We start from the raw sequence: 27,143 nt of genomic DNA on the forward strand, positions 1-27,143 counted from the left end.
GCTGGTGTGTACATATGGTGTGTATATATGGGGGTGGGGTGATTTGGTGGGGTGGCTTGAACAGAAATATATCGTCTCAGTGTTCTGCAGGATAGCAGTCTCAAAGCAAGGTGTCAGCTGGTGTGTCTCCTTCTGAGGGCTGTGGTGGCGTCTGTCCCAGCCTCTCTCCCAGCTTCTGGTGCTTTCCCGGCTGTCTGGCTCTCCTTGGCCTGTAGGTGCATCCTCCCCTGATACATACCTGCACCTTCACGTGGCATTCTCCCTCTGCATGTACCTCTCTGTCTAAACTTGTCAGGTTTCTCCTTTTGTAAAGACACAGTCATATTGGATTAGGGGCTCATGGTGTTCCAGTACGACCTCATCTTAACTAATTACATCTGCAGTAAGCCTTTTTCCAAATAACGTCACATTCTGAGGAGTGCTGGGGGGTAGGACTTCAACATGTGAATTTGAGGGGACAGTTCAACCTATAACAGTTTGCTCTGCACACATTTAAGCTTTATACACTTGGTGTCATGTTTTATATATTCTGCAACTTGATTTTTCAAGAAGGAAGCCAATTCCCAGGTCCCACTTGCCAGAAACACACGTGCTAGGACTCAGGGTGAACCAACTGTGGGCCCCTGGGACAGGCTCTTTCAGGGTCAGCCCAGAAGGGTGCGATGGGCAGGCCTTGAAGGCAAACCAAATGGCTCGATTCTTATTCTTGAACACATTATTTACCCATTGGAAAAATGGTTATCCTGGGGCTTCCCTGGTGGCGCAGTGGTTAAGAATCCGCCTGCCAGTGCAGGGGACATGGGTTTGAGCCCTGGTCCAGGAAGATCCGACATGCTGCGGAGCAGCTGAGCACGTGCGCCACAACTATTGAGCCTGCGCTCTAGAGCCACGAGCCACAACTACTGAGCCTGCATGCTGCAACTACTGAAGCCCACAGCGCCTAGAGCTGGTGCTCTGCAACAAGAGAAGCCACCACAGTGAGAAGCCCGTGCACCACGAGGAAGAGTCGCCCGCATTCTCCGCAACTAGAGAAAAGCCTGCTCAGAGCAACAAAGACCCAAACGCAGCCGAAAAATTAAATAAATAAATTAGAAAAAAAAAAAAAGGTTATTCTGGGCAAAAGGGATGAAATACATCGGGCATGTAGCATGTTATAAATAAACCTCTCCCCACCAAGCCTGGATCTCTCTTTCTGCAGCGACCCCAGCTAGAATTAGTCGTGGAAAGTACACGTTCTTTCTACATATACACTCGAGCATTTGGATTAGCTTTTGCCAGAACATAGTATAAAAAATGGATAAGCAAAACAAAATAGGCACTGCCTCCCCCTGTAAACCAGGGCAATCACCACCACTGCTCTGATGCCTTAACCTCAGAACTTAACCAGGGAATCTCAGCTGCAGTACAAGTGTTCCCCTAGCACTGATCTGATAGATTCCCAGAAACGATTGCAAGTGAAAATTCCATGTACCCCACCCTGTCTCCCTGTAGATTTCCAGCATTGCATTTGGGATTCTTTCCTTTTAGAAACACCTCCTCCCAAAGATAGGATGAAGGTAAAAGCACAGTCACAATGTGTGAACCAATGACAGGCTACAATTCCCGCCTCCGTCTGCGCACAGCAGGGTGAATCAAGGGTGCGAAAGAAAGCTTTCGTGTAACCCAGAGAAAGGTTTCTCCCGGGCCGTGGGGCAAGAGCGTTGTGGACCTCTTTGAGTAAACACAGAAATCTCCATTCCTCCCCCAGAAAGGCGAAACTTCCTTTTTCGGTGTCTGTTTACATTTGTCTCACATTTGTTGATAAAGTTTCTGTAACCAGGCAACTGAGAGGGAGACTTGGGAGACAGCAATGTATAGAATTTCATCAACGCTGATTGCATGTAACGTCTGCTGAACTGCTGTCCTAATTTGTCAGACTCCCTAGAGAAAGTGCCATAGGTTGAGTGAGGCGTTAAGAGATGACTCTGTGTTCCTCTGACGACTGACTCGAGTACCCCACGAGGACATGCCCCAGAGAAGAAATGCCTAAGGTGTAAGTGTTCACTTGGGGGTTGTTGTACATGTTTGTCTCAAATCTCAAGCTTTGGTTAAGCGTATGTTTATTGAGCACCCACCAAGTGCCAGGAGCACCTTCTCCTTGGCCTGTCAATGTCTCCTTTCTAATTTAAAAAAAAAAGAAAAAGAAAAGAAAGAAAAAAGTCTCTTGATTAAGTATCTGTGCTCTCTCTCCTTTACCACCGTCAAATGCATTAAAGCTAACTAAGTCCCGTATTGTGACAAGTGATTCATTCCTCAACCCCTCCCAGCGTGGCTTCTCTGCTAGGGGTTGAAAGTTCTCTGTTGTGACGTCTTCAGTAATCTTCATCCTCAGGTTGTGTGTAGAAGAAAGTGGGCGTGGAGGAGGACGGAGATGGTAGGTCGTGAGGACCCCGCGGTGAGGCAGACCCCTGGTTCTCTGGTAGATCTGCTCATCACCTCACAACCAGGAATAGACTCAGAGGTCCACCACCCCCCCACCCCCCCATCGAGGGACAAGTTCCCTGCAACCACGGGCACTCCTGGTCCTGCGGCCTGAGCCGATGCAGAGAGTCCTGCACTAAACGTATCACATATCAGGTAGGATGCTTTCGGCTGCAAGCAAGATAACCGACAGAACATTCATCCCCCCAGATAGCAGGAAGGCAGGGTATTGAAATGATACTTTCCTGAAAGTGTTGTGGGAATCCACATCTCATCTCTGCAAACCCAGGAAAGAATCTTGAACATGGGCTTGTTTTGTGTTTCTGCCCTCAAGAGGCAGAGTTCGTATCATCTGGGACTCTTCCCTGACCGTATCATCTGGGACTCCTCCCTGACCTTCACCCAGCTGTGTATATATTCCACAGCCTTTTCCTTCAAGGCTTCTTGTCACCGTTCGTTGTCTGAAGCAAGGGCCGTGCCCGTAGAAAGCACTCCCTAAACACTATTGATTTGTGACATCTCACAGGTGCGCTTCATGGCAGCCTGATACGTGAAGCTGGTTAGTTAGTAAGCAAGGCTCTTCAACTCAGCAGGAGGAGATTTTGACCAGCTCTGGCACCAGAGTGGCTCAGTTGGTTTTTGCATGGGTTACCGGTAGTCCAGTTTTGAGGGCTAGGAGTCCGTTGGCCTCTGCCTTACAGGGGTTAGTCGTGTGGTCAGATCTGCCGTCTGGGCAATTTTTAAGAAGCAGATTGTGGCAGAGCGTCTTTGCCACGCAGCCCGTAAGTTCCCTTCACAATCCGAGCAAAGGCTCACTGCCCAGCACGCATATAAGCCAGTACTGTGTCACCAGCTTTTGAGAGAAGAAGGAGGTCTTTTGCGAGGTCAACCTGCCAGGACTCACCTCTGTCTCCCTGATCCAGGGTTTGGGGCAAAACTCAAAGGGCTGGGGGAGTTTTGAACTTGGAAGCTGACGGGCTAGTCTCCAGTCAGCCCGTACAAGCTCCTCGCGCTGCTGGAAGCCAGGTTTTCCTTACGGAAGGGTCTCTCGCTTCACGAAGGGCTCTGGTGGCAACGTTTCTGTTCTCTGAGTTCCACAGACTGAAGATTCTTGGTTCCAAGGTCATCCTGGAGATGGGTTCTTGTCTTGTGCTGACACAGGGCTGTCTCTGTAAAACAACTCCAGGTTCGAACAATGAACAACCTGTTTAAGGAGGCACAGCCTCTCTGAGCTGCTCGGTGTTTTCCATGCTCTTTCAGTGTGCATGCGTGTCAGCCTGCCTGGGCTTCTGCGAGCAGCCCCTCCAAACGCTGGGCGAACCGTGAGTTCCTCCCCGCTGCTCTTCGTGAATACAGTGGCGGAGCCCGGCGTCGGTATGAGAAGTGAGGACATCCGATGAGTGATTCTCTGTAGGCATATTAAATACTTCCTCTGGGGCATCATCCTCAAATCTAAATTATAAAGAAAACTTGTTCTCCCAGATCCAGTGGCGCAGGGACCCAGTGGACGCTAGCGTTGGTGGCAGGCAGCTCTTTACACAACCAGGGGGGTTACCTGCCAGGAGTTGCCAAGGCTCTGGTGAAGGAGCTCAATGAATGGGTTTGGAGATCTGTCACAAACAAGCTCGAGTGTCTTTGTTATGTCGTGTGCACAGGACCAGCTCCATGACGGATGGAGGGAAAGATGGTCTCATATGGAGCTGGGTCAATGTCACCATTAATTCTGGAAAGGAGAGAAGGTCTGGGGGTTTGGGGCCAGATTCTCCATGACGTTAAACGATGACAAGACCTTTTTCTCATTCATCTCAGTTGGCAGCCTTGGAGAAGACAGACATGACCTTTCCTTGTTAGATGTGGCTGCTTCTCCCCTCCCCACCCTCATCTGTACCATCTTTTTCTTTTTCTTTCTCTCTTTTTTTTTTAATGTAAGGTATAATTTTCATGCCATAAAATTCATCCTTTTTGGAGTACAGATTTGCAGTGTTTGCCAAACGTTTACAGTTGTGTAACCACCAGCACAATCAAGATACGGAACAGCTCCATCACCCCAAAAAGTCCCCTGTGGCCCTTCCGCCCACTGCAGCCCCTGGCAAGCACCTCTCTGCTTCCTGTCCCTGTAGTTTTGCCTCTGCGAGAACGTTTTAGGAGTGGAATCTTCCAGCAGGGAGCCTTGACGGTCTGGCCTCTCTCGGTGCGTTTGACGTTCGTTCACACTGGTGCGTACATCAGTAGTTCCTTCTTTATTGCTACATCATATTCCATTTTAGGGATGCAGGGCGGTTAGTCCTTTGTCCTGTGTGAGAACATTTGAGTTGTCCCCAGGTTTTGACGATTACAGCCAAGGCTGCCACAAACGTTTGCGTACAGGCTTTTGTTGTATGTGGGCTTTCATTTCTCTTGGGTTGGTATCTGGGAGTGGGATTGCTTGGCAGAGTGGCAAGTGTGGGTTTAGTTTATCAGAAGCCACCACATCCTCTTCTGTCCCACTCGGCAGCGAGGCACTTCACAGCCATCCGTGGTTTTATAGGTTTGATTCGAGTTGTAGAGCTCATTGGTGCCTGGGGCGCAGGACATGTTGGGAAGTAAGGAAAAGGACACTGTCCCCCGCAGATATATCTACAGGATACTGATGAAGTTTTACGCTTCCTCTCAGGGTTTAAAATTAGCCTTCGTGAGCCTGTACCGGGGTCACGGTTTCCCCAGATCTGCTGAGTGAGAGAACGTCCGCCCGTGCACACCGGCTCCTCCTTAAGCAGGCACCTTTCTGCGGGAAACTAGGAAACTCTGCAGCCTGGCCAGCCCTCCAGTGGGTAAGACCGAGCGTGTGGGCAGGACATATGTCCGTCTGGGCCGGCTTCCAGGTAGATAGCAGGATTCCGACCGGCAGGACCCCAGGTAGGGCAGGTGCTCAAAGTTTCCATGCGTTGATTTGACTACACACCCAAGGTATTAATGTCATTGAAACTTGGGGAAGTGTTTCTCTACTGTGAGTTTTGTGACTGACATTTGCACACCAGGAAGAACAGACAGGCTTAATCAAAACCACTTGACGACTGTGGTGGTAACCGTAACAGTGAACAAGGAACACAAGTGAGAAGTTGTTTCCCTAACGTTTTGCCAGGTGCGGGTGTGTTACCTGGCTGCGTGTCCCCAGTGGCTGTTTTTTTTAACATTTTAGACGGTAAGAGGAGCTTATCATTATGATAGATGGTAGAAATTCATTTATCATATATCACAAATCAGCAGGATGGTGAACTTCTTTCTTCATTGTAGAGATTTAAAGACTTCCCAGTAGGATTGAAAACTCCTCATACGCTGGAATTTACTTTCTGATCTGTCATGATGCGTGGTCGAGAGGCCAATGTATTACACATATGTTTTGCCTATATTAGCATTGCCGTAGGTGCCTTATTCTGAGAGGAACATCAGTGGTTTTCAAAAGTAAAAGTCTGGGGCTTCCCTGGTGGCGCAGTGGTTGAGAGTCCGCCTGCCGATGCAGGGGACACGGGTTCGTGCCCCGGTCCGGGAGGATCCCACGTGCCGCGGAGCGGCTGGGCCCGTGAGCCATGGCCGCTGAGCCTGCGCGTCCGGAGCCTGTGCTCCGCAACGGGAGAGGCCACAGCAGTGAGAGGCCTGCGTACCACCAAAAAAAAAAAAAAAGTAAAAGTCTGCACCCCAGGCAGGTACCATTTTCCTAAGGAGCCGCGATGCCTGCACTCATGTGACTGGCCAGGTGGAGTCAACCATGTTTCCGGTGATTTACATAATGTACATGGATGTTACATAATGTACACAGTTACGTGTTACATATCATCCTTGCACGTAAGGAGGAGCGGGAAATACTGTGTAGCCAGGCTCTAAAGGTTGTAAACGGAACTGAGATGACATTTCTCATTCACTTCATGGAGCTTCTGTTAGGAGAGAAATAACACACATCTGACTGCGAGGGTGAAGAGGTCCCCTCTGAAGAAGCCCCAGGTGACTTGGGGCCTGTGAACGAGTGTGTCTCAGTCCAACCATTCTGGGTTCAAGAAGGGTTCCTGGGAGTTTCAGTCCAGCAGTAGAGCAGACACTTCTCTGAGGCCATTGACACTCTGAGCAGGGAGCTGTCAGTCATGTCAGAAATCACCGATACCCTTCTGCCGGCCTCTGGTTTAATTATATTGGAATCTCTGCTCAACTAAAGATGGAGCAGTTTGCATTAAGTGTCCTGTCTGTCCCCAGCTGCTCCTCTCAGATTTGTGAGCTGCTGTAGTAAGGAGGGGTGATGTCTTGGAGAACCCAATGGAAAAGATGAGCTTCAGCCTTGAGAGGGCAGTAAAATGTTCCTTAAAAAAATCACAGTGAGGGGCTTCCCTGGTGGCGCAGTGGTTGAGAGTCCGCCTGCCAATGCAGGTGACACGGGTTGGTGTCCCGGTCCGGGAAGATCCCACATGCCGCGGAGCGACTGGGCCCGTGAGCCATGGCCGCTGAGCCTGCGCGTCCGGAGCCTGTGCTCCGCAACGGGAGAGGCCACAGCAGTGAGAGGCCCACATACCGCAAAAAAAAAAAAAAAAAATCACAGTGGGGGCTTCCCTGGTGGCACAGTGGTTGGGAATCTGCCTGCCGATTCAGGGGACACGGGTTCGAGCCTTGGTCTGGGAGGATCCCACATGCCGCGGAGCGACTAGGCCCGTGAGCCACAACTGCTGAGCCTGCGCGTCTGGAGCCCGTGAGCCACAACTGCTGAGCCTGCGTGTCTGGAGCCCGTGCTCTGCAACGGGAGAGGCCACGACAGTGAGAGGCCTGCGCACCACGATGAAGAGTGGTCCCCACTCACCGCAACTGGAGAAAGCCCTCACACAGAAACGAAGACCCAACACAGCCCAAAAAAAAAAAAAAAAAATCACAGTGGAAGCAACCCAGTGTCCATGACGGATGAGAGGGAAGCACAGTGTGGTTCCTCCATTCAGTGGGATGTTACCCGGCCTTACGAAGCAAGGCAACTCGGACCCGTGCTCCCGCGGGGATGGACCTTGAGGGCCCTGCACTCAGTGAAGTAAGCCAGGAGAAAAGGCAGATCCTGCGCGATTCCACTCACATGAGGTCCCTGGAGGAGTCCACACGGACGTCCACACGGACGGAAATGTGGGTGCCGGCAGGTGAAGGAGGGAAGGGGGAGTTCGTGTGGGAAGGGGATGGAGTCTCCGCTTGGGAAGATGAACAGATTCTGGAGGTGGACGGTGAGGATGGTTGCACAACAGTATGAATGTGTTTCATGCCACTGAGCTGGACACTTCAAATAGGTAACACGGTGCATTTGTGTCATGTATATTTTAACCACAACTTTTAAATAAATCACAGCATTATAGGTAAGTTTTCTGTATAGCGTATTTCAGAGTTTGGAAAATATGTCTCAAAAGGAAGATAAGAAACCACTTAAATTCCACAGTAACATTATTAACACTGAAAGGCTTCTTAATAGAACCATACAGCATTTGGGGTGAGTCCTTGGCACACGTAGCGTCATTTTTAAGCTAGGTTGGTATCCTACAAAAATCTGGTTATTTTTTAAAAATAATGCTGAAAACAGCATGTTTTGCAATAGCAGTATACTGGAGATTTCCCAGATGTCTGTGATTGGCTCAGCAGATTGTGATATGTCCATATCCCAGAGTCCCACTCAGCAATAAGTGGGAACGAATTATCGATACATGACACAGCCTGGGTGAGTTTCCAAGGAGATGTGCTGGAAACCACAAGCCATCGTCAAAGGCCGCAGACTGTGCGGTTCCTTTTGTAGAGCGCTCTGAAAAGGGCAAGCCTGCAGAGATGACTGCCGGGCGTCGGGTGGCTGGGCCACCTGCACAGGGCTGCTGTGGGGGAGTTCTTTCATGCTGATGAAAGAGCTCTGCGTCTTGACCGCCGAGATGATCACACATGGACACATGGGATAAAATCTTACACGCTACGTGTGTAGGTGATGCGCGTGCGCACACGCACAGGTCAGAAATGGCGAAACCTGGAGAAGGTTTGCAGTCAGGTGACCAGTCGGTTGGATGTAACTTCTCGGTTTTGATATTGTCCTAGGGCGAGATGAGATGTCACCATTGGGGGAGGCTGGCTGAAAGGCACACAGGACTCCACTGTTTTCACAACTTCCCGTCAGTCCATGATAATCTTGAAATTATTAAACAAAAAAATTAAACAGGAGTGATAATTTTGCACTTCCATGGCCTGCAGAGCTGTGTGTGTGTTTGTGTGTGAGAGAGAGAGAGGTCAGTAATACAACCGAGGCCGAGAAATTTTAATTAGAATTTGCAGGTCATTAGCCATTGTGCAGGCCTAGGGTTTTGTTGTTGTTGTTGTTGTTTTCGGTACGCGGGCCTCTCACTGTTGTGGCCTCTCCCTTTGCGGCGCACAGGCTCCGGACATGCAGTCTCAGTGGCCATGGCTCACGGGCCCAGCCGCTCCGCAGCGTGTGGGATCTTCCCGGACCGGGGCACGAACCCGTGTCCCCTGCATTGGCAGGCGGACTCTCAACCACTGCACCACCAGGGAAGCCCCTAGGCCTAGGTTTTGATGGGGTGTCTGTTTTACTCGGATTCCACTAATAGCTGTATTAACTAAGAAGTGGATAGCCACACTCACCTTCTGGGGCTTTTGGAAACAGAAAAAATAAAGAAAGGTCATCTGAAGGTGAACGGCAGTGGTCACGTGTACATAGCACAAGTTTTTGCTTCCTTGGGAACTCAGCAAACTCGGTGCCGTGCTCACCTGGCCGTCTCCTCCTGGGTAATTGTCGTGAGAAGCAATTCTGCATTTGATTGGGACCATAGGTACTGGACGGGCTGTATTTTTACGGGGAGGATAAAAGTCTATGCAGTGTTCCCCATCCCTTTTCCAGTGTTGTACGAGGTTCTTAAATATCCCCTCATGGTCTTTAGCTTGAAGAATTCTATTAGGTGAGCAGAGTTGAGGGTCTTAATCTCTGGAGATATTCTGAATGGCCACAGGAGCGTGCAGTATCAAAAGACTGTCAGCCTCTCCTGGCAGTCAGGAAAGAGCCAGGGTTTCTCAGCCGCAGCACTGTTGACATTTGGGGCGGGTTGTTCTTTCCCGGTGCGGCTGTCTGGTATTGTAGGTTGTTAAACCGCATCCCTGGTCTCCACCCACTGGATGACAGCAACGCTTCCCCACCCTCCCGTGTTACAGCCAAAAATGTCTCCACTTTGCCAAATGTCCCCTGGAGGGCAGAATCATCTCCAGTTGAGAACCCCTGATACACATCCTTGAGCTGTGGGATGTTTCTTCTTCCAGTTGGTTTTTATTGGAAAGTGGAGTTGTAATGGGATTCTCATTTTCTCACTCTATCGTCTTCTTGGGCTGCATTTTGATTCCTTCTGCTGCAGAACTCAAGTAGACTTTAAGAGTGAGCATAATGCAGTCCCTGTTTTTATTAAATTTTTCCAGGGTATTTTTCCACTCGAGGAAGAGGGAAGTCTGCCAGCACCATTCTCTAGCAGATAATAAAATAATCGGGAGTAGCAGTCTTCAGTCTGGGTTTTGTTTTCGGTTTGGGGGGGTGCTTTGGACTCCCAGTGAGGAGTTTAGATAACCAGGAAAAGGGTGTTCCTCTTAATATTTTTGAATAATTGCATCTCCAAAAATGATTAAGCGGCATTGCCCTCTGTAATCCCAGCAGCTGACACATCACCCGGTAGGCTCCGCCGTGTTTCCTAGGACCGTGGAATGACTTCTTATGCAAGACACGTTTCCCCGGATTCGGGAAGTCATTTTAATGGTTCAACTATCTTAATTTAAACGCAAGTTCAGGGCTTATTGTTCAGCTGAGGCTCTAAAAATATTTTTGACTGCAGTGGCTCTTCTCCATTGCTAATGTTGTCCCTGTTTAGAAAGAGAATCTTTATGAAACGGTAAAGACAGGCATTTCTCTGAGGTAATGGTAGCCTTTGCTTTAGAAATCATAAAGGAAAATATTAGTTTCATTAAATAATAAATCAGGAAGACCTGAACAGTTTGTCCATGTGAGTAGAGGACGAAAGTACCTTTAAAATCATGTGAGGGAGTTCCCTGGCGGTCCAGCGGTTAGGATTCGGTGCTTTCACTGCCGCGGCCCGGGTTCGATCCCTGGTCGGGGAACTAAGATCCCACAAGCCGCCCGACCAAAATAAAAAAATAAATAGAAATAAAATAAAATCCTGTAAAGCAGTGATGTCTCATGTGCTCATGTCTGCCAGGAGATAGAAGCAGTGCCTTTCTGGTGGTTTGTGGGCTGCGCCCCCTAGAGCACCCTCAGGCTCGATGGTTTGCTAGAAGGATTCACAGAATTTAGCAACTGTCACACTCAGTGGATTACAGCACAAGATACAGGTTATAATATACTGCATGGTGCTCTCCCTGAAGTAGACACAGGTTAATTGTGTGAGGCCATGCCTGTGTTGAGTAGCCTGTTGTGTAACCCTTCCACAGTGTATATCCGTGTGTCAGAGCATCACAATGTACACATTGGCATACGTCAGTTATACCTCAGGAAGGCTGGGGAGAAAAGATACAGCTCAATCAAAGTCAATCCTATGTGTCTCCATTTCTGTTATGTTCCTCTTAATTGTAGTATAATTTGGTTTATATTTTGTTTGTTCAAATGTCTTGTTTATGCAACATCTGATAGTGCCCTTTATTTTGAATTGATAGCTTCAACTTTTCTCCATTAAAATTTTATCAAGGGGCTTCCCTGGTGGCGCGGTGGTTAAGAATCCGCCTGCCAATGCAGGGGACACGGGTTCAAGCCCTGGTCCGGGAAGATCCCGCATGCCGCGGAGCCACTAAGCCTGTGCGCCACAACTCCTGAGCCCACGTGCCACAACTACTGAGTCCATGTGCCACGGCTACTAAAGCCTGCGTGCCTAGAGCCCGTGCTCCACAACAAAAGAAGCCACCGCAATGAGAAGCCTGCGCACATCAACAAAGAGTAGTCCCTGCTCGCCGCAACTGGAGAAAGCCCGCGTGCAGCAACAAAGACCCAACGCAGCCAAAAATAAATAAAAATAAAATAAAATAATTTATTTTAAAAAATTAATACACCCGCCCCCCCCCCCAAAAAAAAGATACAGATTACAATCGGCCAAGGGAAGAGGTGCACGGGGTCCAGTCCAGGAGAACCGGGCACAGCTTTGCAGGTGTCCTCTCCTGGCGGAGCGACCTGATGGTACCTCATTCTCCCAGCAGCATGTACGATGACACGCGCAGTGTTGCTAACCACCCAAGCTTTGGTGTCCAGGTTTATATCAGAGGGCAGTCATGTGGGCCTGCAGCACCTGCTGAGGGGGACAGAAGGAGAACCTGGACAGGCCCTGGCTGTGTCCATCCTGCCCCAGTCCAGTCCAGGTTGTGGTTGCATATCCGTCACTTACGCATTTGTGAGTATGTGTTTACCTCGCTTTTAAAAAATCACTTTAAAAAATGTAGGGGTGGATAAGTAGCTGGAGAATATGATGCCCACGCCTCCTATGTAGAAAAGAGTAAAGCACCCCCAGGAGAGCTTTGTGGCATCACTAATGCACACGCCTCCTCCAGCGAGGCCTGCCCACGTTCCCTTTGCAGAGCACAGTCTGCAGAGGGGCTGAACCTCCCCTTACGCTGTGCACGGGCGTCGGGAAGAACCTGTACTATGAGAATCGTCTCATCACAGACCCTCTTGTAGTGCTAGTTGCCAGCGAGCTCCACTTCGTTCAGAAAGAGTGTTTTCCTAAACTGCTCTTTGGGTTTGATGATAACCGCTTAGAGTAGCAAAACGGAACCGTGGAGAAGTTGCCTTTTTGTGTCCCAGATGTTCACAATCATCCCATTTCCCGTGCAGTTTCGGTTGTGCAATCTTTTCTAAGCTTACTGCTCTCATTTGTATGTGTGTGAAAGCTCAGATTCAAGACTTGCCATTCTTGTGCTCATTAATTTGTCGGGGGGGCGGTGGGGGAAGCAATTAGAATAAAAACCACTTGAAAATCAGTTGAGTATTTATAAGTTACAGTTGTTTAAGTATGTGTCTTGCTCAATATAGCCAAGCAATTTCCCTTGGTATTGCCATCAGAGAGAGGTTAGATGCTGTCGAAGATGCCCTTAAGTCTTATTATACCGTAGTTTCCTACTTTAAACGTTAGTGATGATATGAAAAAACCTAAGATGGTTCCTGTTTCCTTTTTTTAGCTAAGACGAAATAACCACTTACGAAGGTGCCTGTTTCCAAAGTTCATACACCATTACATTTAAGATCCGCCTGCTCTGAAATTCTAATGTGACTTTAAAAGTGTCCGGCTTTGATGTATTTTATTTCCTGCCAATTTCAGTTCCCTTTCTTCCTTCCAGACTGAAGAGCCAGTCATCTGGACTGTCAGACACAACACTGTCCTTTTTCTCCCAAGTTTCTATATGTTGCTCTACTGATGTCTCCACCACCCGCTTCTTAAATGCCATTGTCCCCAAGGTGACATCCTTTTCTTTCCCTCCCATGTCTATGTGGCCAGTGTGCTGTTCCTTCTGCAAGTCTAGGTGTCCATCCTAGCCTCTCTACTCACCCCCAGTCTAGGTGTCCATCCCTAACCTCTCTGATCCCCCAGTCTGAGGGTCCATCCCTAGCCTCTCTACTCACCCCCAGTCTAGGTGTCCATCCCTAACCTCTGTGATTCCCCAGTGTGGGGGTCCATCCCTAACCCCTCTGATCCCCCAGTCTTGTAATCTACCTCCAGCCGCTCTGTTGCCTTCCATACTGCTGTTTTGGCTGTGTATCTCCCAAGCATTCTTTAACATAATTCCACACTTAATACCATTGCCATTTCCTGACCACTGTCCCTCCCCGGCAAAGAAAAAGTTCCTCTGTCCCATAATCGTGTCGCGGTTTAATATGAAAACATCAGAATCCTGTTCAAATATTCCTTCTCCATAATATCTTTCCTACTGTCTCCATCAGCTGGGCACTCCCCGTATCTTGTCAGTGCCACCTCTTTCCCCATTGTCACTGCTTTGCCTTAGTGACAGTGGCGCCCACTTGTTGAGCACGTGCTATGTGCCAGGCATGATTCTAAGTACTTGACCGATAAAACCATTACCCCTAAGAAGGAGGTGCAGCTGCCGCTATCATTGACAGATGAGAAACCCAAGGCGTTGAGAAGGTAGCCACTTGCCCAGGTCACACTGCCAGGAAGTCGTAGAGCTAGGATTCACAACAGGCCATCTAGCTCTGGAAGCTTACACTTAAGTGATTTTTCTGGACTCTTTTTTTTTTTTTTAATTTATTTATTTTTGGCTGCGTTGGGTCTTCGTTGCTGCGCGCGGGCTTTCTCTAGTTACGGCGAGCGGGGGCTACTCTTGGTTGCGGTACGCGGGCTTCTCGTCGCGGTTGCTTTTCTTGTTGCGGAGCATGGGCTCTAGGCACGCGGGCTTCAGTAGTTGTGGCTCACGGGCTCTAGAGCACAGGCTCAGTAGTTGTGGCGCACGGGCTTCATTGTTCCGCGGCATGAGGGAACTTCCCGGACCAGGGCTCGAACCCGTGTCCCCTGCATTGGCAGGTGGATTCTTAACCACTGCGCCACCAGGGAAGCCCTTTGTTGACTCTTAATGTGGTGAAACTGTTGATTTATCTTTCGACATTAAAGCCTGCATTCCTGGAATAAACCCCACTTGGCCCGGACATTTTGTCCTCTTCATATATACCACTGAATTCCGTTTGTTCTGTGTCTGGAATATTTGAGTGTATTTTACCAAGAGAAGTTAGGCTGTGGTGTTCCTTTTTGGATTTCCTCATCATGTTTGGATCTTAGTGTTATAGTGGCCTCATAAAACAAGTTGAGGGATCAGAAACTGCTTTCCTAAGCACCTGTTGCTCCCATCACCTAGTTTAGGTCTCTCCCCTGGATTAGTTGGAGAAATCTTTCTGTAAAAGATAGTATTTTCATCTCTGTCACAACCAGTCATTTCTGTCTTTGTAGTGCGAAAGCAGCCACCAAAAATACATAGACATGGGCTTCCCTGGTGGCGCAGTGGCTGGGAGTCCGCCTGCTGATGCAGGGGACACGGGTTCGTGCCCCGGTCCGGGAGGATCCCACATAACGCGGAGCGGCTGGGCCCGTGAGCCATGGCCGCTGAGCCTGCGCGTCCGGAGCCTGTGCTCCACAACGGGAGAGGCCGCAACAGTGAGAGGCCCTCGTACTGCAAAAAAAAAAAAAAAATACATAGACACATGAGAGTAGCAGTGTTTCAGTAAAACTTTATTTGCAAAAACAGGCAAGGGAACAGATTTGGCTCAGAGGATATAGTTTGCAGACTCCTGTCCAAGCCTACTAATGGAATGTAGGAGTTTCTTCCCATCCAGGGAACCTGGACGCCCCCACTGCCCCCATGTGTGTATAGTGAGTATTGATTACTTCCCTGTCCTTTGGACACTTCTGTTGCCCTCCTCTGTCTACACATGTGTTTCCCATCCTCAGTTCTCTTGTACTGTCTACATCATTTTTGCGTCTACCTAAAAGTATTTTGTTAATATTTATTAACATTTTTCCTGAAATCGAAGCAGTTACTTTATCCTGAATTTTCAAACACATCTATTAATTGTACTTGCACGAGGCACGTTAAAGTGAATAACTTCGACTTTAAAAGGTCTGGCCCTGTGCTACGTAAAATTGTTTTAGGTACTGTCAGAGGTAGGGATGCCATCCGGGAGTCCTCGATATGCACGAATAAAGCAGTTGCCGTGGTCTGCAGGTCTCTACCTGTCTCTCGCTGGCTGTCTGTTGAGTGGTGGCACTGCCCTAGGTGCTGGGGTTGGAAGGACAGATGGGAGGGGGAAGTCTTTTCCTCCCCACCTAGAGAGTGTCACAGGTTAATTAAAGAGGCGTGTGACACAGAGGCTGATAAAAGTGAGGTTGGAGGAGTTCTCAGAGGACCACAGGGGAGGGTGCAGAGAGCAGGAGGCACTTGAGCTAGAACTCTTCAGGCAAAGGAGGAACGAGAGCATTTCAACCAAAACCAAGAGCCAGAGTTCGTGCCGGGAGGCTCAGCAAAGCCCCGCGTGTTTATGGAGGAGGAACCATCTTGGCGAGGGGAACAAAGGATACGGGACGGGAGGGGAAGGAAGGAAGTACTGGGACGCTGGGTCAGCAGCACAGGAAGGCCAGGCTGTCCAGTGGGAAGCCACTGATTAGTCTTTGAAAGTAAATCTGGAGGCCGTGTGTGTAAGTCAGGGATGACTCGCAGTGAAAACAGAGACTCAACCAAAATGGTGACTGTTGACACCAATTAGCAGCCGGGGGAAATGCTCATATTGTGTTAGGTTAGAAAGAACACGGGTGCAGAATTCTAGGACCCCAAGAGTTACACGTAAAAATTACTTTGCGTAGGGCAAGCGGCCTGGAGGAAATCCCCCGTGTGAGAACAGCACTTGTGCCGAGCATATAATGCTTGACTTATTCCCTCTCACCTCCAACTTGGTTTCTCTGTTTTCCCCCCAAGTCCTGTGTTAATTGTAGTTTTTAACCGTGCTGTCCGTTGTAAATCTCCGGTTTGGCAGTCGTGCTCGACTTTCCCAGTCAACGAATAGCAGGGTTCACGAGGGTTCAAAGCCGTTGCGGCCACGGTGCCAGAAGGGGCGGGCTCCGAGCGAGGCTTCTCCGAGCGGCGGCCGGAAGCGGGAGCTGAGGTCTGGGTGAGCTTGTGGGGGCAGGCGGCCGCCTCCCCGGCGCCCCTCGCGGAGCTGCCGCCCGCCCCCCCCCGGCCAGCTGTGGCCCCAGGAGGAAGTAGCACCCTTGGTTTGCAACCTGACTCGTGCTCTCTCCTTCTGGAGGCCTCCCAGGCTTAGCGGATGTTACAAGTCTTGGCAGGGGTGCGAGGTCTGCAACAGCCAGCAGCCCAGGCTGCTCTCCGCCGCCACCCCTGGGGTCCAGGCCAGATGTTAGAAGTGAAAACCTGTTTTTAACGAGGTCCTCCTGGTATTTCTTCTGGGCGCCATCCAAGCAGTCCCATTTTACACTGAATTCCACGTTACGGCAGGTCGGTGAGAACAGGTCTGCGGCTCAGAAAGCCACCTCCCTGCCCTCGGTTTTTTCTCCAGTAAGATACTGGAGAATTGGGACAGTGTGGGAGAGCTGGGTCTCGGGGATTTTTTTTTTTTTTTTTTTTAAGATAAACACATTGAAGTGTAGAGTTGTCATGAACATGTGTAGTGATGTAGACTGAAAAATCAGAAAGAACTCTCAGCATGTGTTTGTGCTTTTTACCATGGGTAAAGCTAGAGTTTACGGTTATAAACTGCTTCCCGGGCAGAAAACGTAATCCTCTGGTGAGACGAATCCATCACTTCCAAAAAGAAGTGAACTGATAATACATCGGCCCCCAGAGATGAGGGTATGATTTCTTATTCTCCCGCCTTTTCTGTTTACATCTTCTCACTCCGTGTGTGTGCATGTGTGCGTGTCTGTGTGTGTGTGTGTGTGTGTGTGTCTGTGTCTGTGTTCCTCTGTTTGATTTATTTGGTCCAGCTCGCTCTGGACCACCCTCAGCCTCTCTCCCGTCTTTATTTTTATCGGTACTGTCCCCACCCGCACACCTGAGTCACCCGGTCCCCCCACCCTCCTCGCCCCCCAAGAGGAAGGCGGGCCGCTTTGCAGGCAGCTGCAGTGCTGTTAGAGAAAACTTTGTGATCCGGGAAGTACTGACAGAGGAGAAGCTGTGCTGACTGCGCCGTGTCCAGGGATGTTACAGAAGTAAGGAAGTGCTACGTATTCCTTAGCAGTCCACGGTTTCGTTTTCAGAACGACCCCATTGTCAAATCCCGGTGGCCAGTTGGACTGGATGAGTGTGTTGACCAGTGGCTGCTTGGTGGTCATTAATCTTAGGGCTGGAGCGACGGCCAGAGCCATTGACCTCTCTCTCTCGAGGTGGCTTTTGCAGGCATGTGGAAATCGTATTACAGTCCCCCCATGCACAGACTCTCACATGTGTGCTTTCACTTCCTGACCAGTAGGGGGCACCCCCACCAAGCTCCCCACCCTCCGTTATGTTCATAAAGCCGTGGTCCCGGTTCCTCTCTCTGTTTCTTGGCGTCTGGTCTCTGCATGTGATAAGGTTTCTTGTGGCCCTGGTGGCCTGGCGTGGCCGCTTCCCACTGGAGTTGTAAGTAATGGCTTCTTCTTTCCGTGGCCTTCATCTCTCCGTGTCATCACTCACTCACCTCCATAAATTAAAATCCCGTGGGTTTGATTGGGACGATAAGGTCATTTTTTCCTCTGCCTAGAATTTTAGAATTGAAAGGGACCTCGGAGATCGCCTAATTCCACCTGTTTGTTGGTCAGAAAAGGAAGCCAGGGAAGCAAGTGAGGGCAGGCCCGGGCCTCGGAGCACATGGGTGAAGTGTGTTCTCTCTGTGAACAAAAAGAAACAGTACCAGGGCTTCCCTGGTGACGCAGTGGTTGAGAGTCCGCCTGCCGATGCAGGGCACACGGGTTCGTGCCCCGGTCCGGGAAGATCCCACATGCCGCGGAGCAGCTGGGCCCGTGAGCCATGGCCGCTGAGCCTGCGCGTCTGGAGCCTGTGCTCCGCAACGGGAGAGGCCGCAACAGTGAGAGGCCCGCGTAAAGAAACGGTAGCAAACTCCTGCACCACTGCATCTGACTTTGCTGTCTCTTGTTCCCAATATAGTTTTTTCATACACTTCATCTTTGTTTGCCTCTTTAACCTGGAAAGCATTCTGTCTAGTTTCTGCAACGTAGGCCTTGTTTGCAACTTATTTCGTTGAAATTTGAAATATAAATGGTATTAACTGAAGAGATGATTTTCTTCCTCTTTTTAAAAAGGATACCATTTTGAATCATTCAGAGGTTTCTAAACAACTTTTAGTAGTGTCTGGTGTGTGGGTTAAGAGAATGGACTCAGAGATCAGATGGCCACTTGCTAGCTGTGTGCCCTCGGGGAAATCACTTTTAACTGCTCTGTGACTCAATTTCCCCATCTGTAATAGGGATTTATTAAGACTGAATCATAGGTTGTTGCCAACTCGCTAACCTAATTCATGAAAAGGGCTGATACACATAATAAGCACTTAATATCATTACTTTTATGATTAACTATTATTATTGTCAAATAACGTGATGGGTTTTTAATTCTGGAATAGACATATGGCCAAGAGCCCTCTTTGGTGTTTTAAGACTGTTGCTTGTATGACATCTTCATCTAAAAGCTGCTTTCCCGAAACTGAGTTATTTGTAGTGAGGTGGATGGGCCTAGAGAGTGTCATACAGAGTGAAGTAAGTCAGAAAGAGAAAGACAAATACCGTATGCTAACACGTATATATGGAATCTAGAAAAAAAAAAGGTTCTGAAGAACCCAGGGGCAGGACAGGAATAAAGACGCAGACGTAGAGAATGGACTTGAGGGCACAGGGCCGGGGAAGGGTAAGCTGGGACGAAGTGAGAGAGTGGCATGGACATATATACACTACCAAATGTAAAATAGATAGCTAGTGGGAAGCAGCCGCATGGCACAGGGAGATCAGCTCATTGCTTTGTGGCCACCTAGAGGGGTGGGATAGGGAGGGTGGGAGGGAGACGCAAGAGGGAGGAGATACGGGGACATATGTATATGTATAGCTGATTCATTTTGTTATACAGCAGAAATTAACACACTGTTGTAAAGCAATTATACTCCAATAAAGATGTTATAAAAAAATAAAAGCTGTTTTCCCTCTGTTATGCCGTTGCACCTAAATCCTTCATTCTTGTACTTCTTCCTAGTCTTTCATTCTGAAAACAATGAGGACTCAGTTTTATTCAGTTTCTCACCCCCCTTCGTCTACATCAGCTTCCCCGGTGTCTCTCAGCCATTCTACCAGTCCATCTGCAGCCCCAGCTGCTGTACTGAGGAAGGCGCTCTGTGTTACCAGATGAATCCCGATGGGCTTCCTGCCCTCAGGGAGCGTCGTCAGCCTTCTCAGGAGCTAGGAGACAAATGGGGATAAAGAGGGTGCTGCGCACTGCACCACGGCAAGATGGAGGAACGGGGAGGCTGCCGCGGGAGCTGGGAGCAGAGAGCGGCCATCCCCTAGCGTGAGGACAAAGAGCAGGGATGCGCGGCCGCAGGCCTGGGGACCGGGAGGTCTCAGCAGTAAGGGAGAGGGAATTGAGCGGCAGGGTCGCTCAGCCTGACCCCACTGGCTTCGAGGCTGGATCACTCTTTGGCTTGGAGAGCTGTCCTGTGCATGGTAGGTGTTTAGCAGCCTCCTGGTCTCTACCTACTAGCCGACAGCACACACATACACAGCCCCTGGCGATGAGCAAAGATGTTTCCAGATGCTGCCCAGCACCTTCCTCTGGCAGATGGAATGGCCCTCGCTTGAAAAGCACGAACCGCTGTTCTGGACCAAGAGAGCAGAGTACAAGCAGAGCCATCCTGCAGGAAGGCAGGTGTGTGCTTCTAGCAAAAGCAGCCTGGAGAAGCAGTGAGATAAGGCCAGGCTCAAAACAGGTGGCGCAGTGGTTGAGAATCTGCCTGCCTGTGCAGTGGACACGGGTTCGAGCCCTGGTCTGGGAGGATCCCACATGCCGCGGAGCAACTAGGCCCGTGAGCCACAACTACTGAGCCTGCGCGTCTGGAGCCTGTGCTCCGCAACAAGAGAGGCCGTGACAGTGAGAGGCCCACGCACCGCGATGAAGAGTGGCCCCCGCTCACCACAACTAGAGAAAGCCCTCGCACAGAAACAAAGACCCAACACAGCCAAAAATAAATAAATAAATAAAATTTAAAAAAAAAAAAAAAACAACACAGGGAATCAGAGGCCTCGAGGGCTATTCCCAGGCCTGCAGGCTCCTCACTGCTTTTGAGAAGGAGAGTAAGTCCTAGGTTCCTTGTGGGGCATCAGCCAGGTTACTGTGGTAGTTCTGTGTCCCATCACATAGCACCTGGAAAGCCTGAATGCTGCTGCCGGACACAAAGGAAGCGCGGAGTAAATGTCGGTGCTAGGCTGCTGCCGTCGTTGCCACTGTCAATCAGACAGAGCAGGAGGAGAGTCTTAGTGCCTTTGGGCCGCTGTAACAAAGCACTGCAGACTGAGTGGCACATAAACACACACGCTTGTTTCTCGCCATCTGGAGGCTGAGAAGTCCTGGGTGCCGGCAGGTTCGGTGGGACCCCCTGACAGCCCCGCAAAGTGCTCTGGGAAGAAAGTTATATTTACTCCTACAGAGATAACTGTGAGAGTTTCTGCTCGTGTTGATATAAGGACCAATCCCATTCCTGAGGACTCTGCCCTCATGACCTCACCGCCTCCCGAGGCCCCGCCACCTAATACCATCACCTTAGGAGGGTGGGTGTCAACATATGAATTTGGGGGAGACAGACATTCAGTCCGCAGCAGAAAGAAATGAACGAGCACATATGGGAGGCCATGACATCTGCTTTTGTGTGGTCCGTGTGTGTGTACACATGCATGTATACATGCATATATCTACGTGTGTGTGTGTGTCTATCTATATGTATACATACATATATCTACGTGTGTGTGTCTGTGTATATCTATCTATATGTATACATACATATATCTACGTGTGTGTGTGTGTGTGTGTGTGTATCTGTCTATCTATATGTATATATACAGTAATCAAGTTGGCACGCTTTTCCTATAAAGGAGTAGATGGTAAATATCTTTGGCTTTGTCGGCCGTACTAGCTCTGTTGTAGCTACTCAGCTCTGCCATCATAGTGTGAAAGGAGCCGTAGGCAATACATCAACTCATGTGCGTGGCTGTGTTCCAGTCAAACTTTATTTCTAGGCACAGGCAGCGTGGGCCTCAGCTTGCCTATCCCTGATCTAAGTAATTTTCGTATCGTGCCCATTGGCCTTGGACAGCTGTCAGTATTCCAAGTATAAAGTCCATTAAGTACTTTATAAAGATTCTGCGTTTTAGTGCCTCAAATCGGTGCCCTTGGTATTTGTTCCAGCTGAAAATGCAGAACCAACGGCACAGCTGCCTAAGTATTCCGTGTCTGCTTTTCTCTGCCGAATAAGCAGTGTGTCTAAGGGCCGTGAGTGATCATTTCGCAGGTTTTGCTGATGAATCAGGCCAGCGTTAATGGGGCAGGATGGTTCACTGCATGACTCGAATGGTTTGGGAAGCCATTTCTGAAAGAGGTATGGCTTAGTGGCTTTGCATCGAACAAAGCGTGTGCTCAGTTTGTTTTAAATCTGTTTTTATTGCCTAGTTGGATGAAGCACCTTCCCTCACCTGCTGTTTTCCTCTCTCATGAGATGGTAGCACCTTTCACCCTAAATGGGAAGGATTTTACTCTTCAAGATCTTTTTTTTTAATTTACTGTTTTTATTGAAGTATAGTTGATTTACAATATTGTGTTCGTTTCAGGTATACAGCAAAGCGATTTGATATGTGTAGAGAGATGTATATACATCTACATAGATATGTATATATCTATATTCTTTTTAAAAATTCGATTCCATTATAATTTATTACAAGATATTGACTATAGTTCCCTGTGCTCTACAGCAAATCCTTGTTGGTTATCTATGTGATGTATAGTAGTGTGTATCTGTTAGTCCCATACTCCTAATTTAGCCCTCCCCATCTTCCCCTTTGGTAGCCATAAGTTTGTCTTCTCTGTCTGTGAGTCTCTTTCTGTTTTGTAAATAGGTTCATTTGTACTGTTTTTTTAGATTCCACACACAAGTGATATCATATGGTATTTGTCTCTGTCTGATTTACTTCCTTAGTGTGATCATCTCTAGGGCCATCCATGTTGCTACCAATGGCATCATTTCAGTTTTTATGGCTGAGTAGTGTGTCTCATTGTGTCCACACTGCATCTTCTTTATCCATTCATCTACTGATGGACAGTTAGGTTGCTTCCATGCCTTGGCTGTTGTGAATAGTGCTGCAGTGAACACCGGGGTGCAGGTATCTTTTCAGATTAGTTACTCTTGAAGGTCTTACTGTGCTTTATAAAAAACGTAGTGCTTGTGTTGAACCTTTCCCAGTTTCTCATGATGATACCCTTTTTTCTCCTCGGAAGTATCTTCACTTCGTCTGGTTATCCGCCGTTACCGTGTGTTATCTGAATTCTGTCACGCGCTTTTCGACGGCAGCAGTCCACCTGCGGTGTTTATAAACGCAGCAGAAGTGTGAGTAGACGAGACCTGTGGATTGTGTCCTTTTGGGGGGTGTGCTTCCTCTGGGCCATTGGTTGTCTGCCATGGTTAGGGTGAGTTCGGCAACATCTGTAGACCTTTTTGGTTGTCATGGCCGAGAGGAGGCTTGCTACTAGCATCTAGTGTGTAGAGGGACTTCCCTGGCGGTCCAGTGGTCAGGAATCGGCACTTTCACCTCCGTGGCTGCAGGTTCCGTCCCCTGGTTGGGGAACTAAGATCCTGCATACAGCACGGTGCAGCCAAAAAAAAAAAATCTACCGTGTAGAGCCCAGGGATGCTGCTAAACATCTACAGTGCACAGGACTAAACATCTACAGTGCACAGGACAGCCCCTTCCAGCTCCCCGGCCCAGCGAAGGATGGTTTGTAGAGACCAGGGATGCTGCTAAACCTCTACAGTGCACAGGACAGCGCCCCGGATGCTGCTAAACATCTACAGTGCACAGGACAGCCCCTTCCAGCTCCCCGGCCCAACGAAGAATGGTTTGGCCCAAATGTCAGTCATGCCACAGCTGAGAAACCTTCCTGAGGAGAGATTCATCGGGGATACCTCTTGCTTAGCAGGAGGCAAGTCTGCGGGCTTCAGTGACTGCTCCAGGCCGCCCGCGCAGTGGACAGCAAGGACGCGCACACTGAGCCGTCCCAGGAATCTTTCATCAAGGTGCCACCCAGCTCTGCATTCTGCCCCTGTTTACCAACTTCCACACCTGCCATTGAGCAGCTCTGAGCATTTCCACCTCTGTCACTGACATCCGGTTCTCTGTTCCTCCCAGTGTCTTGTTGGGGAGAAGAAGGGATGCACTGAAAGCTGGGGGACAGCTGAGGAGGCGTAAGGCACACAAGTCATAGCACTGGCAGACTGAAAACGAATATGCTCATTAGACCTGGAGCCTCGTTGGGAGGGGTGGTGCGCAGCTGGTGGCATATGGAGGCTGGCCACCCCCAACACAGGGGCATCCTTCCTGGAGATGCCGGTCTTCCAAGGTGGCGCATTACACGGCACCTTGGCACAGGGCAGTAACCGTGACCTAAGAGGAAGTGCTCAAGCAGGCCTCCCCGACAGAGGCTGAGGACGTCCCCCTGTTCCACGGTGAATGAATTCCAGAACCGGGAAGTACCCTAACGACATCAGTTGTCCTCATTGCATGGACAAGGCAACATGGAAAAGGGATGTTTCCACTAGTTCATGGTCTTCTATCTAGATTAAAAAGCATCTGCGGGGGCTTCCCTGGTGGCACAGTGGTTCAGAGTCCGCCTGCTGATGTGGGGGACACGGGTTCGTGCCCCGGTCCGGGAAGATCCCACGTGCCGCGGAGCGGCTGGGCCCGTGAGCCATGGCCGCTGAGCCTGCGCGTCCGGAGCCTGTGCTCCGCGACGGGAGAGGCCACAACAGTGAGAGACCCGCGTACCGCAAAAAAAAAAAAAAAAAAAAAAAGCATCTGTGGAAACCATGTAAATGTCCATCGACAGATGAATGGGCTAAAGAAGATGTGGTACATATATACGATGGATTACTTACTACCCAGCCATAAAAAAGAATGAAGTAATGCCATTTGCAGCAACATGGATGGACCTAGAGTTGATTATACTAAATGAAGTGAGTCAGACAGAGAAAGACAAATACCATATGATATCACTTCTATGTGGAATCTAAAATATGACACAAATGAACCCATCTACAAAACAGAAACAGACTCACAGACATAGAGAACAGACTTGTGGTTGCCAAGGTGGAGGGTGGGGAAGGGATTGAGTGGGAATTTGGGATTAGGAGATGCAAACTATTATATGTAGAATGGATAAGCAACAAGGTATAGCACAGGGAACTCTATTTAATGTTCTGTGACAGATCACAATGGAAAGGAATATATACATGCATAACTGAGTCACTTTGCTGTACAGAAGAAACTAACACAACATTGTAAGTCAACTATCAATAAAATTTTTTTTAAAAATCTTGTGATAAACCATAATGGGAGAGAATAGGAAAAAGAATGTGTGTATGTATAATGGAACCACTTTGCTGCACAGCACAGATTAACACAGCATTGTACATCAGCTAGACTTCAATTAAAAATAAATTTAAACTAGAAAAAGTCTCTGCGTTCCTGCTGCTCTTGCCTCTGATTCTCCCTTCAGCTCCTTGAGGTACTCCTTAGCCCCGCGTGGTAGTAGAGGAAACGGAGGCCCAGCCCAGTGAAGTGGCCTGGCCCAGACCCTCAGGTCCTGTGTGGCTGAGCGAGGACGGAACCCAGGACTCCTGACACTTTGTCTGCCTGGCCCTCCCACTTGCCTTGATGACATCTGGTTGGCCAGAAATCAAGAAGAAAGTCTCAGAAGCAAATGGACCGAAAGCAGCCATTGATGTGGAGGCCACACATAGATCTGTCCAAAGGAATGCAGCTGATGTAAATTTAAACAGATAGGAGGACTCTCTTCAGCAGTGACATGGAACATTACAGCAAGGGTTTGAAGATAACCTAGCTTCCAGTCATGATTTACTGTCATCTCCAATAGCAGACCCAAGTGTTCAAGGTCATGGTTCCCTTATAGAGCTTTATCCTCCTTAGTCATCATTTTGCTTTAGTGGGGGGACATTCCTTCTAGCAGATGGCTTTCAGCCCTCCTCTTTGCAGAAGCCTCAGACTCACACACACACACACACACATTCGTCTTCAGTGCTCCATCCCCTTCTTTCAGCCGTCCTTCACTGAGTATCGTCATCAACATGTTCTAGAAATGGAATCTACTTGGAAGAGCAGTATCACGGGGAGAGATAAGAAAGTTATGCAACCAAACTATACACCCAACCCAGATAAAGAGAGCAACCAAGGACGTATTCAAGTCTTGGCTCAGAAGTGGGTTTGCACCCAGTTCTTTTCAAGTTGCCTGCACTGTATCTGTGGCTGCTGGTGGTCCAGCTAGGAATGGACTTGGCATCCACCTGGAGAATTGAAGAATTTTGGTTCCTGTGCCCGTGGGTCTTAGAGTAAGTAAGGTTAAAAAGGTGAACCTTGGAGTCACGTAGTCTAGAGTTGAAATTCTAGTTCAGCCTCTCATCACATGTATGGACCTTGGACAGGTTATCTTATTTCTCCAGCATGTGTCCTTCTCATGTGTAAAACAGAAACACCAACTCTGAACAGCTGCTCTGAAGATGGAGATAATGGACACAAAGTGCCCAGGTTGATTAAAGGTGGTAAGGTAGTCAGAATCTGCTGTGTTTCATGTGACTTAAGTAGCATTGCTAACAAATATCCTATATTATTAACACATATATGTGGAACCTAGAAAATGGTACAGATGAACCGGTTTGCATGGCAGAAATAGAGACACAGATGTAGAGAACAAATGTGTGGACCTCAAGGGGGGAAAGTGGCAGGGGTGGTGGTGTGATTAATTAGGAGATTGAGACTGACATGGATACACTAATATGTATAAAATGGATAACTAATAAGAACCTGCTGTATTAAAAAATCAATAAAATAAAATTCAAAAAAAAGTAGCATTTTTATGGCCCTGTGTTACTTGAGGGAATAAATGAGTGGGTGAGCAGATGAATGAAATAATACTTCTGTAGACTGAATTTTGTATTTCCCTTCCGAACACACACACACACACACACAGACACACACACACACAGACACACAAATACATATGCTGAAGCATAATCCCCAGTGTGATATTTGGAGGCAGAGACTTTAGGAGGTGATTAGGTCATGGGGATGGGGCCCTTGTGAATGGGATTGGTGCCCTTCTAAGAGGCCGCATGGAGCGCTCTTGCTCCTTCCACCTTGTGAGGTTACAGGGAAAAGACAGTCATCTGTGGACCAGGAAGTGGGTTCTCACCAGACACTGAATTTGCCAGTACCTTGATCTTGGACTTCAGCCTCCGGAACTGTGAGAAATAAATGTCTGCTGCTGACACCACCCAGTGTGTGGTGTTTAGTTATAGCAGCTGTAACGGACTAAGACATACACCAAAAGCTTGACTTTTCTCCCACAGCTGCTCCATCAGTCACTGAGATGTATTTGTCAGGAGCCCTGGTCACAGTCAAAGCTGTGCTCTGGTGGAACACTCTGTAGAAGTTTCTAGGTGGAGTTGTGTGGTGGGCTGCGATTGGTGTCCTACTGCCTGAGTTTGGAGCTAGTGACTGGGGTCTGTCAGTTACCCTTGGGAGATCTCAGGACCTGATCCGTAAAAGGGAGAAAAGAGAACGAGGGAATGACTGCAGAGGGTTACGGAATTAGGAGGAAATCCTTGGAGCAATGCCTGACTGAGAGAGTGTATACCGTGTAATGGCTGGCGGGTGTTATTTTATTACTACCGCGGCGGGCGTAGTCCTGCACTAGACCTTGTGAAGATACCAGGAGGATAACAAATGGCTCTCAGTCCAGTGTCCTGTCCCATCAGCTGGTGGAGACACGAATGGAAGAGATGGTAGGAGCCAGGTGGACGGGGCTGTCACCTAGGAAGAATTCTTACG

The 27,143-nt window shown here is 48.8% G+C and overlaps 1 protein-coding gene across 6 annotated transcripts in view; it reads left to right on the top strand.

Annotated features, from left to right (window-relative positions):
* Window positions 1-27,143, top strand: part of TBL1X (transducin beta like 1 X-linked) — a 227,338-nt gene that overhangs the window by 171,655 nt on the left and 28,540 nt on the right. The gene's annotated exons all lie outside the window — the stretch shown is intronic.

The sequence above is a fragment of the Aethalodelphis obliquidens genome, unplaced genomic scaffold (genome assembly GCF_003676395.1).
Source record: "Aethalodelphis obliquidens isolate GAN/ISIS:26980383/991018 unplaced genomic scaffold, ASM367639v1 scaffold91, whole genome shotgun sequence".
Taxonomy (NCBI): domain Eukaryota; kingdom Metazoa; phylum Chordata; class Mammalia; order Artiodactyla; family Delphinidae; genus Aethalodelphis; species Aethalodelphis obliquidens.